The 14,962-nt window shown below is 34.4% G+C and overlaps 1 protein-coding gene across 2 annotated transcripts in view; it reads left to right on the top strand.

The window, feature by feature from the left end:
* The window catches only part of dar1 (dendritic arbor reduction 1), a 506,171-nt gene that overhangs the window by 82,407 nt on the left and 408,802 nt on the right, over window positions 1–14,962 (top strand). The gene's annotated exons all lie outside the window — the stretch shown is intronic.

Below are 14,962 nucleotides of genomic sequence, written 5' to 3' on the forward strand. Positions count from 1 at the left end.
TTTGATCCAGGAGAAAGTTATACCAGCTGTAGAACTCAACCGCTTTGGAACAATATTCTATAGAAGCATGCAACTACTGGCGTATGCGGACGAAATATATATCATAGGCGTGAACACACGCGTCGTAAGCTCTGCTTACTTTATCCTGGAAAAAGAAGTGCAAAAGATGGGCTTGATATTAAAAGAGGACAAAATGAAGTACCAACTGTTATAAAGCAAAGAGTCAGGCATTTGCGCCTTGGCAAACACGCCACTATTGGCAGCCATAATTTCGAAATGGTCAAATACTTCGTTTATTTGGGAACCAGCATTAACACAAACAACGTCATCAGAACTTGGACTTTGTTAGACTAAAATTGGTAGGGCTACAGAATTTGACACTCAAAAAAAATCAGAAAACTATAAATGAAAAAGTTCGAAACGAAAACGTTTTTGAGATTGGTTCACATTTTTTCAAGTTACAAAATTCATGGAAGTTTTCGCTTAAATTATAGGAAAGGAATACAAGAAATTTAACTGATAAAAACTGTCACTACTGTTTTTGTGTTCACCGCTGTAGATATTAATGTGAGTGTATTCAAATAAGGTGGAGAGCATAAAATTCAAAAATGGCGTTGAAAGCATAAAAGCATTTTATTTGTGTGATTTTGCGAGTAGTTTTGTATGTGTGTTTGAACTTTTTCTTTACAATTCTTTGTTAAGCATCGTAGTTTTTTGTTTTGACGGACATGCGGAGTTCGTGGCAGCATTTCAATGCATACTTAAGCATAATACATTTACATACCCTGCAGGAAATTTATAAAGCTCTGCACTATTTAACCAAAAAATATTTATTTATTGCTTCAACTGAAACTATGTACTTATGGATATGAGATTTTCAAAAAATTGATGGTGCCATATCGCACACTAACTACAAAAGAGTCACAACTTGAAAAATGTAAATGATCAGGAGAGAAGAAAAAGGGTTTATGTGAAAACGTCTGTAATGTTATACTGAAATCCAGTTTTACAAAGAAGGAGACCTTCATTATAAAATGAATTGACGAAATTTTGTTGTAATTATTTGTTTATGGGCAAAATATATAGCAATTTTGAATTATGACTACTTGACTACTCGTACGTTCACAATTACTTCATCAAAAAAGGCACATTTGACAATAATAAAAGCAAATTTACTTACTCTTTTCGTATAAAAAGACACAATTTAATTAATACAATACACAAAAAGTTAAAACTTTTTTGCAACAAGATAGTCAGAATTTAAAAAAATAAGCTTTGTGCGTAAAAAACTGTTCACTTGTTCTTAAGCACATTGACACAACTAAAAACAGTACACATTAGTTGATACAGCGCAAGCGATGCAATCAACACCAAAACTGGGATAACGATAATTTTCCAGTTAAACGAGAAAATAATGACAACGAAATTTAAGGGGCAGTTAGAGATGTGTACTGTGAATTGGTTTATGGAAAAAACCCTATTTTGAAAAATTTTAAGTTATGACTCTTTTGTAGTTAGTGTGCGATAAGTCTAATCAGAAAATTTCTAACGTAGTTATAACTTAAAAACTATTCGTATAAACTACATACATACATCTACAATATTTGAAATGGTGATCCTATGGATGATGAAGCAGTTATATTAAAAGAAATCCGACCACACCAGTAGGTTTTGATAGTTATTTTTAAATGTAAAAGGGGAAAATCATGCTTAATTGACTTGACGTAATATGATTTTGAAGCATCGATGTATTTTTAATTAGTAACCTTTTTTCTGTTGGGTATGCACCATTTTATACACACAAACATACAATCATACGTATTTCAGTATTCTTATATTGTCACAAATAACGTAACTTGGCTGGTTACATACGTAAATATATTAAATTAATATTTACATACAATATTATAGGCACCTACATTTGCATACAGAAATTTCCATTAAACAAAAGCAGTTTGCATAAGCACAAAAAAATTAAATAATTCCGAAAAAATATATAAAAAATAATTAAATTAGATAAGTTGAAAAATGGCGTGCGGAATGAGATGAAACCTGCTCCCCTTCCATCGCACGTCGCAAGAAACAATGCCAACAATAATGGTGGCATGACGGCAAAGGGTGCGAAGCGGCAGCAAATCAAATTTATTTCTACACTATAAAATAAAAAAAATAAGAATTGTTGACTACATTAATTACAACAACAAGCAAAGGAATAACTTTGAATATACCTACTCATATCAAATGTGGTAGCGAATAAAAAAGAACAATTCTTAAATAATAAAAGAAAAGTAAATGCATGAGAAATATGAGAAAAAAAGTATATAGCTAAAACATAAAAATGAGAACATCGACGAATGGCATAAATTGTAAACCGCAGAGACTATGGCTGCGAAAAAATATATGGCAGAAGCGAGACAAAAGTTATAACAATAACAGAGCCGATGCGGTTGGTTGGAAATATACGCAAGGAGAGTGAAATAAATATATATATGAATACGTTTGTACATACTAGTATATACATTTGCTTGTATATACTCGCAAATAGGAATTAAAATATGTACACATCATACATACATATACGTTTGGAGCATTCCACGGTTGATACGGCACAATCGTATATTAATTTTGTTCGCATAACGGTACCCCTTAATGGCATAAACTTATCGAGATAGATATAGACTTCTATATATAAAAATAATGGGCGAAAAAAGAAATTCATTTAGCCATGTCCGTTTGTCTGTCCGTAAACACGATAACTTGAGTAAATTTTGAGGTATGTAAGTTCCTGGGCACTCATCTCAGATTGTTATTTAAAATGAAAGAAAACGGACTATTACCACGCCCACTTTTTCGATATCGAAAATTAGGAAAAACCGAAAAAGTGCGATAATTCATTACCAAAGACGGATAAAGCGATTAAACTGGGTAGGTGGGTTGACCTTATGACGCAGAATAGAAAATTAGTAAAATTTTGGACAAGCTGGCAAGCTGTAATTTGGAAGCTGAGTATGTAATGTTCGGTTACGCTCGAACTTATGCGGCAGTTACCCACGAACGTACGTAGAAAAAACGTGTCAGCTGACACGACCTAACTTATGAGTGTGCAATGTAAACGAAAACTCACCGACGTGCAACGCCCGTACGTACGTAGCCCGGAACGAAGAAATCAAAACAATTTTGATTTTTTCCGTAAGAACGTGTCAGCTGATCGCTCTCTCACTAGACAGAGTTGACTAGTAAACTTTTGTGCGCTAATTTTTGACCGGTTGCAATTTTGTGCAAAAACACCTAATTAAAGTTTGAAAAATTGTGAAAATAATTCGAAATAATTATGTAAAAGTGTAGATTATAAATATGTAATCTATTTATACTTATTTAATATTTATTCCGGCCTATTATAATATCAAAAATTAAATTGGAAAAACTTGATGTTTCCATAAGCATACATGCAAAATGGTCAATGGCAACAGTGCTTATTTGTAAACAATACACACACAAATATGTTATGTACATGTACACAGACGCACACATTGATTCCTACGGGCTTGAGAGTTCGGTCAAACGTGCTTCGTACGACAAACGTCCGTACGTACGGCACACGTCGGTGGGTAACTGCCGCATTAGCCTTCCTTACTTGTTTTAGTTTTCAACTATAACAAAAGATAAACAATAACTTGCCCTCTAAGAAGATTCAGAGGAAAATCACAGCCGCCATGTTGGAACAATGAGTTGTGTCTTCTTAGAAGACAGGTAAAAGAAGTGTTTAAACTGGCAAAGGTTGCTCAAAGAGAAGAGTGCCGGGACGAGTATAGGGATCTGCTTAGGATCATGGAAATATTTCTGTGCGGACGTCGAGAACTCCAGCGAAACAACGCTGTTGAGGAAAATCCTAGCAAGGGAAACATAATCCATAATAAAAGTGAGTAGTCCATGTAATAGTGAGGCGCTTTTTGACACATATTTCCCATCGGGAGATGATCTAGAAGAGCGAGCAGAGAGCACTTACGCATAACGTCCCATTTTCGTTGCGACGGCCTGTATATCTATCTATAATTTTGTATACACTTTTGTGAACTATTACGAATATTTATTTTATTATCAGTTGCTATTGTATTTCAACAAATAAATAAAACTTCGAACTACATTTTTAAAATTTCAAATGACAGCCACAGCAAAGAAAAAAATAATAACACCAAAAACAAGAATAATACCAATAATACAACACAATAAACAACCAGTGACAATGCCAATAAAACAAAAGCAACAAATGGGGAAATGTAAGCTATTAGTATTTTCATTTGTTGTTGCGGTTATTGTTATGGATGGTACGTAAATTGTTGCTGTTGTTATTAACATAATTATTGCCATTTTAGCTGTTTTGTGTACACAAATAGAACATACATTTAGACAAATAAATTTGTTAAGCGCATATATGTACACAAATATGTACATTCGGTCCAAACAACCGACCAATAAAAATAGCAACAACAACAACAAAAAGTTTTTGCTACCGGAAAATGGTGGTGCTGAGACGACCACGATGGCGTTGTAGTTTTGCTTTCGGCTGAATTTTTTAATTAAATATGTATGTATGTTGTTGTTGCCATTGGACTTTGTTTGATTTTCAAATACATGTGTACTTATATTTTTATACAAAATTGTTTTTGTCAATATTATGTATGTATGCGGTTGAATATAGCCAGCAAAAACTGGCATAAGCGGTTATAAACAGTAAGGAATACTGATTTCCCTCCTGATAAATAAACCTTAGAATAAGGTGAATAAAGTACATCATGCGCCTTATAAAAACAACTTATTTGCGCTACAAGTAAGCTTTATCCGTAAGATATATAAATATTAAAAATAAATCATGCATAATTTTAAACGAGATGTATAGATGATAAATAAAACCAAACATAATCGATAAACTGAAGTAATATTTAATATTTGAACAAATAGAACGCAGATAAAGTTAGTTTCAATAAGTGAATTTACATTTTGTTCTTTCTACATTTCTCGCGGTCTGAGTAGCTCTATTTCAAGTTTTGGGTATACCGGTTTTTTTTATCTTTCCTACACATTGGCGGGAGCTAAGTGTTTTATGCGACTCCAAACGACATCTGGAAAATGAATGTTTGAACCGAACATTTTCAGAGCTGATATACACCTTCAGGGCTGGCCCAACCACAGCCGAGGAGGAGACCCCGTTTTAAAAAACTTTAAAATAGTAATTTTCATTTGAATTATACAGTAACTTGAATATAGGAAGAGAAAATGAATTTAAGGGTCATAATACAGCAAGTGGTATCTTATAATAAGACCATATGTAAGCCTTACTTCATTTGGTTCACAAGCATTATAACGAGGTTGTTATATACTTGCTAATGGCTTATAATAATTTGTAAGCCTTATTTTATACATATCCTTTAGATATACTTTATGCCTGATAACAGAAAAATAAGGAGTATTTTAAGGAATACGCCACTCTGTTAATATTCCTTATAGAATTAAGCCCTGATCCTTAAAGCCTTTTGGCCATATGAAAAAAGCCTTATATAAGGTTAAAATTTTTTGCTGGGTATTCATGAAAATGCTACTGTTGTTGTTACACACTGAAAAACTCACACATTAGTGGTTTATAGAAAATTGTGTTTCGCTTGCTTTGCATTGTTAGTGCTATTGATTTTTGTTATTGTTACTACTCTTATACTGTTCTGCTTATATGCGCATGACGAATGACCGCAATACGCGAATGTTCAAACAGCTATGAATGCATACATATATGTATGTATATGTATGTAGATAATACTTAAATACCCTGCGGGGATATCTGCCAATTTGTGTTCGACATATTTTTCATTGAATTGCTGTATTTAATTTTTTTCCATCTTATTATTAAAAGCAAAGTAATTGTAGGTGCATAATTAAAAACATGCCTTTATGGAAAAGTTACAAATGAATATTGGCTTATAACCTTATAACCTTATAACCTTAAATTTGAACGAACGCCAACGTCGGTTTTTGCCCCATCCGAAATAAACAATGCGTGCAAACGTCAAACCGATATGTCAAGCAGATCAAAATATGAAAATCTAATTAGTTTTTATGCAGAAACTCTATTTCTGGTGCTCTTTTACAAGTTGTATGTGGACGAGACAGAAAAATGCCGCAGTGGGTTTTTATTAGGTTGGCGTGTGACGGGGGTGAGTGTGACATCCACTCAGGTTTTTCTATTATATACTTTACTGATAGAATTTGGACGGTTTTCGCTGTAGGGCGAATTGAAAAGCAATAACATGAAAAAAGTGTACTGTTACCATAGTCAAAAATAAATGTTTGGATTTGAAAGCCACAAAAGTTGCGCAAGATAATTATAGAAGTGACAAATAATATTGTATTACTATTTTCAGGGAAAGACTTGTAAGGGTTAGGTTTTCCAAAAAAATTAACAAAAAAATGCGTTTCGGGATAAACTACTTGAAGGAAGATCGAAATAGAAAATTAGCTAGTCAATAACATTATTTGAAATCCCGTAGAAAGCTGAAGGTATTAAAAGGTGGGGCAATGCGGTTAATATTAGGAAAGCAAGGAGCACCAAAAATCTACGAGCGTTTGTTAGTAAAACATGTTAAGTGAAGTAGAATGGATATTTAGAGGTTCATTAAAAATTATGAAAAAATTTTGTCTAGCTCCAGTAGTGCATGAAACCGACTGATCCCAATGTCATTATATACTTGTCAGTTTCATCAATTAAAATAGCAAAATTTGGTAATACACTACTTTAATACTAAATATATTTGTACTAGAGGCTTGAGGACAACCTGTCACATGAACACATTATGTTTAACCAATAACACACAATGATGATCCCCAGTAACGTCTGACGCATTTTTATTGCATCACATTATCTCGGGTTTATTTTGACCCAATTAGGTCTCTGCACATTCTAGACAATCTACAGCATGATTGTATGAAATAACGCTTGAGCGGTTAAAAAGAAGAGAATCTACCAAACATCCTTATTTGCGCCCAATTCAATTCTACTGAGTTGATAGCATCCGCAAAATGTACAAGTAAACTTGAAGGAATAAAGTGAAAAATCGTCAAATTACAAGAAAATAAAATGTGCAATTTCTTTTCGGAACAGTCCTGATATCAGAAAAAAATATAAATTAATTTCAAATTTAATGATTTTGCATAGAAACGAGTTGGATCCCAAAAACAACGATGTAAAATTTAAGTGTCGACAATTTTCTGAAAAATTAAAAAATGTTATCTATCATTTAAAATAATCTCGAGTCTACATATGGGTGTTTGAGAAAACGTAAAGTAAAGAAAAAAGGAAAGCTGTGTTAAGTTATCTTCCATATACATATGTATGTTAATATTGAAAGTTTGAATAAACGCCCCGTAAGAATGTAATGGATACTTGGTTTTGGAAAATGGGGAGTCCCACGAAGTTGATCTGGGTTTCAGCAATTCGGGCAGTTAACAGTAGGACAGTTTTTATACTCAGCTGAGCAGAGCTCAACTTTGTACGCATAACGGCAATCCGTAACTGCATAAACTAATCGAGATAGATATAGACTTCTATATATCAAAATGATCTGGGCGAAAAAAGAAATATATTTAGCCATGTCCGTCCGTCCGTCCGTCCGCACGTAAACACGATAACTTGAGTAAATTTTGAGGTATCTTGATGAAATTTGGTGTGTAGATTCCTCATCTCAGATCGCTATTTAAAATGAACGAAATCGGACTATAACCACGCCTACTTTTTCCATATCGAAAAATCCAAAAAGTGCGATAATTCATTACCAAAGACGGATAAAGTGATGAAACTTGGTAGGTAGGTTGACATTATGACGTAGAATAGAAAATTAGTAAAGTTTTGGACAATGGGCGTGGCACCGCCCACTTTTGAAAGAAGGTAATTTTAAAGTTTTATAAGCCGTAATTTGACAGACGTTGAAGATAACATGATGAAATTTGGCAGAAACGTTACTACTATTACTATATATGTGCGAAATAAAAATTAGCTAAATCGGATGAAGAACACGCTCACTTTAAAAACAAAAAATTTAAAAGTCAAATTTTAACAAAAATTTGATTATCTTTACAATATCTATATAAGTAAACTATGTCAACATTCAACTCCCGTAATTATATGGTGCAACAAAATACAAAAACGAGTAAGGAAGATTAAGTTCGGGTGTAACCGAACATTACATACTCAGTTGAGAGCTATGGTGACAACATCAGGGAAAATAACCATGTAGGAAAATGAACCGAGGGAAACCCTGGAATGTGTTTGTATGACATGTGTATCAAATGAAAGGCATTAAAGAGTATTTTATGAGGGAGTGGGCCATATTTCTATAGGTGGACGCCATTTAGGGATATAGCCATAAAGGTGGATCAGGGTTGACTCTATAATGCGTTTGTACGATATGGGTATCAAATTAAAGGTGTTAATGAGTATTTTAAAAGGGTGTTATCCTTAGTTCCATAGGTGGACGCCGTTTCGAGATATCGCCACAAAGGTGGAACAGGGGTGACCCCAGAATTTGTTTGTACAATATGGGTATCAAAAGAAAGGTGTTAATAACTATTTTAAAAGGGAGTAATCCTTAGTCCCATAGGTGGACGCCGTTTCGAGATATCGCCATAAAGGTGGACCAGGGGTGACACTAGAATTTGTTTGTACAATATGGGCATCAAACGAAAGGTGTTAATGAGTATTTTAAAATGGAGTGGGCCTTAGTTCTATAGGTGGACGCCGTTTCGAAATATCGCCATAAAGGTGGACCAGGGGTGACTCTAGAATGTGTTTGTACAATATGGGTATCAAAAGAAAGGTGTTAATGAGTATTTTAAAAGGGAGTGGGCCTTAGTTCTATAGGTGGACGCCTTTTCGAGGTATCGCAATAAAGGCGGACCAGGGGTGACTCTAGACTTTGTTAGTACGATATGGGTATCAAATGACAGATGTTAATGAGTATTTTTAAAAGGGAGTGGGCCTTCGTTAATAGGTGGACGCCGTTTCGAGATATCGCCATAAAGGTGGACCAGGGGTGACACTAGAATTTGTTTGTACAATATGGGCATCAAACGAAAGGTGTTAATGAGTATTTTAAAATGGAGTGGGCCTTAGTTCTATAGGTGGACGCCGTTTCGAAATATCGCCATAAAGGTGGACCAGGGGTGACTCTGGAATGTGTTTGTACGATATGGGGATCAAATTAAAGGTATTAATGAGGGTTTTAAAAGGGAGTGGTGGTTGTTGTATAGGTGGTCGCATTTTCGAAATATCGCCATAAAGGTGGACCAGGGGTGACTCTAGAATTTGTTTGTACAATATGGGTATCAAAAGAAAGGTGTTAATGAGTATTTTAAAAGGGAGTAATCCTTAGTTCCATAGGTGGACGCCGTTTCGAGATATCGCCATAAAGGTGGGCCAGGGGTGACTCTAGAATGTGTTTGTACGATATGGGGATCAAATTAAAGGTATTAATGAGGGTTTTAAAAGGGAGTGGTGGTTGTTGTATAGGTGGTCGCATTTTCGAAATATCGCCATAAAGGTGGACCAGGGGTGATTCTAGAATTTGTTTGTACAATAAGGGTATCAAAAGAAAGGTGTTAATGAGTATTTTAAAAGGGAGTGGGCCTTAGTTCTATAGATGGACGCCGTTTCGAAATATCGCCATAAAGATGGACCAGGGGTGACTCTAGAATGTGTTTGTACGATATGGGGATCAAATTAAAGTTATTAATGAGGGTTTTAAAAGGGAGTGGTGGTTGTTGTATAGGTGGTCGCATTTTCGAAATATCGCCATAAAGGTGGACCAGGGGTGACTCTAGAATTTGTTTGTACAATATGGGTATCAAAAGAAAGGTGTTAATGAGTATTTTAAAAGGGAGTAATCCTTAGTTCCATAGGTGGACGCCGTTTCGAGATATCGCCATAAAGGTGGGCCAGGGGTGACTCTAGAATTCGTTTGTGAAATATGGGTATCAAACGAAAGGAGTTAATGAGTATTTTAAAAGGGAGTGGGCCTTAGTTCTATAGGTGGACGACGCCTTTTCGAGATATCGCCATAAAGGTGGACCAGGGGTGACTCTAGAATGTGTTTGTACGATATGGGTATCAAATTAAAGGTATTAATGAGAGTTTTAAAAGGGAGTGGTGGTAGTTGTATATGTGAAGGCGTTTTCCAGATATCGACCAAAATGTGGACCAGGGTGACCCAGAACATCATATGTTGGATACCGCTAATTTATTTATATATGTAATACCTGCCAAGATTTTAAGGGTTTTTTATTTCGCCCTGCAGAACTTTTCCAGTTTCTTCTACTTAATATGGTAGGTGTCACAATCATTTTATAAAGTTTTTTCTAAAGTTATATTCGCTTCAATAAAACAATCCAATTACCTTACCATGTTTCATCCCTTTTTTCGTATTTGGTATAGAATTATGGCATTTTTTTCATTTTTCGTAATTTTCGATATCGAAAAAGTGGGCGTGGTCATAGTCGGATTTCGTTCATTTATCATACCAAGATAAAGTGAGTTCAAGTAAGCACGTGAACTAAGTTCATTAAAGATATGTCGATTTTTGCTCAAGTTATCGTGTTAACGGCCATGCGGAAGGACAGACGGACGACTGTGTATAAAAACTGGGCGTGGCATCAACCGATTTCGCCCATTTTCACAGAAAAGAGTTATCGTCATAAAATCTATGCCCCTGTCAAATTTCAAAAGGATTGGTTAATTTTTATTCGACTTATGGCGTTAAAAGTATCCTAGACAAATTAAATGAAAAAGGGCGGAGCCCATTTTGAAATTTTCTTTTATTTTTGTATTCTCTTGCACTATATCATTACTGGAGTTGAATGTTGACATAATTTACTTATATACTGTAAAGATATTAAATTTTTTGTTAAAATTTTACTTTAAAAAATTTTTTTTTTAAGTCGGCGTGGTCCTTCTCCGATTTTGCTAATTTTTATTAAGCGTACATATAGTAATAGGAGTAACGTTCCTGCCAAATTTCATCATGATATTCAACGACTGCCAAATTACAGCTTGGAAAAATTTTAAATTACCTTCTTTTAAAAGTGGGCGGTGCCACGCCCATTGTCCAAAATTTTACTAATTTTCTATTCTGCGTCATAAGTTCAACTCATCTACCAAGTTTCGTCGCTTTATCTCTCTTTTGTAATGAATTATCGCAATTTTTCGGTTTTTTGTTTTTGGTATAGAATTATGGCATTTTTTTCATTTTTCGAAATTTTCGATATCGAAAAAGTGGGCGTGGTTATAGTCCGATACCGTTCATTTTAAATAGCGATCTGAGATGTGTGCTCAGGAATCTACATACCAAATTTCATCAAGATACCTCAAAATTTACTCAAGTTATCGTGTTAACGGACGGACGGACGGACATGGCTCAATCAAATTTTTTTTTGTTCCTGATTATTTTGATATATGGAAGTCTATATCTATCTCGATTCCTTTATATATGTACAACCAACCGTTATCCAATCAAACTTAATATACTCTGTGAGCTCTGCTCAACTGAGTATAATAAAAGAAAATTGCAAATTGGCGTGCCTCCGCCCTTTTTCATTTAATTTTTCTAGAATACGTTTAATGCCATAAGTCGAACAAAAATTAACCAATCCTTGTGAAATTTGGCAGGAACATAGATTCTTTGACGGTAATTATTTTCTGTGAAAATCGGTTGAAGCTACGCCCAGTTTTTATACAAATATAAAATGGCCGAAATCCGAATATGACCACGCCCACTTTTTCGATATCAAAAATTACGAAAAACGAAAAAAATTCCATAATTCTATACCATATATGAAAAAAGGGATTAAACATTGTAATTCGATTGGTTTATTGACGCAAAATATAACTTTAGAAAAAAACTTTGTAAAATGGGTGTGACACCTACCATATTAAGTAGAATAAAATTAAAAAGTTCTGCAGAGCGAAATCAAAAGCCCTTGGAATCGTGGCAGGAATACTGTTCGTAGTATTACATATAAAAATAAATTAACGGTACCCGATAGATGATGTTCTTGGTCATCTTGGTCCACATTTTGGTCGATATCTCGAAAACGCCTTCACATGTACAACTAAGGATCACTCCCTTTTAAAACCCTAATTAATACCTTTAATTTGATATCCATATCGTACAAACAAATTCTAGAGTCACTCCTGGTCCACCTTTATGGCGATATCTCGAAAAGGCGTCCACCTATAAAACTAAGGCCCACTACCTTTTAAAATACTCATTAACGCCTTTAATTTGATTCCCATATCGTAAAAGCACATTCTAGATTCACCCCTGTTCCACTTTTATGGCGATATCCCGAAATGGCGTCCACCTATAGAACTATGGCCCACTCCCTTTTAAAATACTCTTTAATACCTTCCATTTGATACCAATGTCATACAAACACATTCCAGGGTTACCCTAGGTCCATTTTCCTACATGGTGATTTTCCCTTATTTTGTCTCCAAAGCTCTCAGCTGAGTATGTAATATTCGGTTACACCCGAACTTAGCCTTCCTTACTTGTTTCCATTTCATTTCGTTTTTCATATTGTCACGAGATTTAGGAAACATGTTCTTTTGCAGATTATGTCGACGTTCTAATCTCTTAACTGTCGAAAAAATAACTCAAATATTTAATATAGCAAAATGTTCTTTATATACACTATTTTGGTAGTCCTTCACAATTAAATACTCGTGTACTTCACTAAATCGCTTGCGCTGCTTTTATACTCTCAGTTGCCTCGTTCGCCTATTTCTCCTACGGTCTACATTTTTCGCGAACCGCCTTCTCTCCCAGTTGTACCTTATAATTGCTTATTTAGCTATATATATGTAAATATTGTCTTCGCTTTTAGATTTGATATTTACTACCAGCATAGTGATGTATCGAAATGCTAATATTCGCCACAATATCATTTAAACTTTTAGCCTATTTGGTATTAAAGTCATTTATATCGAGGTCTAAATTACTGTGGGACATTTAGCAGTACCCTGTGTCATCTGCCGTCCACGCAGACACTTTTATATTGTGTAGGTTTGGTACGTTCAAGGACTATTTCCGCAAGCTTTTTGGGATCACTTTGTGACTCTTTGGAGAACTTTTTTTGTGGATAGTTTCAGTTAACTTCGGAACTGGTTTCGGAATAATTTCAGAGCTACTTCAGAATCATTTTGGGACATTATCTTATTATTATATATGTTTTTTCTGCTAAGTGCATAACATTAACTACACTTGTGAAACTGTTGCATAAGAAATAAGTCTGCTGAATTTCAGTATGAATTGTATTCATTTGCAGCTGAAATATGCCTCTCCATTTTGTCCCTATAATATTATCCACTTCTATGACCGAAACGTGTATGAGTCCACGATTTATCCCAACCGATACAGCTATAGGTTATACAATATGACCAAAAAAGGTGCGTGCTATTAAATACAACCCGTTTTGTAGCGGCGGCCGCCGTGGTGTGATGGTAGCATGCTCCTCCTACCACACCGAATATCCTGGATTTTCCGCCCGGGCAAAGCAACAGCGAAATTTTTTAAATACATTTTTTCAATAAGAAGAAAATTTTTCATAGTGGGGTCGCCCCTCGGCAGTGTTTGGCAAGCACTCCGAGTGTATTTCTGCCATGACATTACCTAAGTGATGATAAGCGTTTTTTACCCTCAAATATATATTTATAAACATGTAACAAAAAAAAAACACGGATATTATGTCCTTATAATTTCTCGATCAGGCGATGCCATTTAAGGAATGTTTTTGCAATAGTTTCAGAAGTTTGAGATAGTTTCGTGAAATTTTTAGACTATGTTTGCATCATCTCGGTATTGTTTCAGAATAATTACGGAATTGTTTTCAGATCACGTTGTTGCCATTTTTGTATAATTTTCGGACTTTTTTCGAGATCACTTGGTGCTCATTTAGATAATTGGGCAGTTTTTGGTTCATCCTTTTACGGACATAATCGTTAAAACGATCGTATTCTAATAAGCTAATTAAGTATATGTTCCAAACAACCAGTTATTCAAATAAGAGGTTTATAACCCCTTGATGTAAATAGATCCAGGAATAATAGTGCTTTCTTTGAGAACTACCTGCAAATTATTTTAGATTTTTTTTTATTGAAAATATGGCTTTAATGTATCTGTGCAATACATGAATAATCATATCAAATTTTCTTTGAAACCATCTCAAAAAAAATTGCCGCTCCTAACTCTTTGGATATGGGAATTTATTTTATCTTCACAAAAATAAATTGTTCATTTCTTTTTGGAGTGAACGAAATCTGATCATAACCAATCTTGAATAGAAGACAAAATTATATTATAACAACCCATGAAAACTAGCCAACGCCACGCAATGCCCGATAATCGTGGAAGTTCATATGTAAAATTTTTCTATTTAAGCGGTTTCTGTGGTAACGATGTCTCGTTATTGATAGTTATCGATTTTTTTTAAACTTTCTAAATATTTTTGAGTTATACTAATTCTCACTACTTTCTTTGCAGGTATGTTCAAAGAAATTTGCACGCATATCAAAGTTTGCTTATAGTGTGATCATCCGTTGAAGAAATTGTTAAATGAGTTTATTCCACACACAGGTAATACGTTTATATCAAATATATAGTAGCATACATATTTACGCATGTACCAACGAGTACCAACCCCACTGAAAGAACTCCAAATAACTTACGAAAACACCCAAACATTTGAACCCAATTTTTTGTAGCAGAGTTTTAATATGTCACTCGTTTGCCAGAACTTTTGGTCACTTCCTAAATATATTCGATGAGAATTACTTTAATTGACATCTTTCAAGGTTGTGTGTTATTTTATAATGATTTACTTTTAGTTTTGCTGGTACTGTTATTTTTGCTTCATTTATATTTAATTT

The sequence above is a fragment of the Eurosta solidaginis genome, chromosome 5 (assembly GCF_040869045.1).
Source record: "Eurosta solidaginis isolate ZX-2024a chromosome 5, ASM4086904v1, whole genome shotgun sequence".
NCBI classification, from domain to species: Eukaryota; Metazoa; Arthropoda; class Insecta; order Diptera; family Tephritidae; genus Eurosta; species Eurosta solidaginis.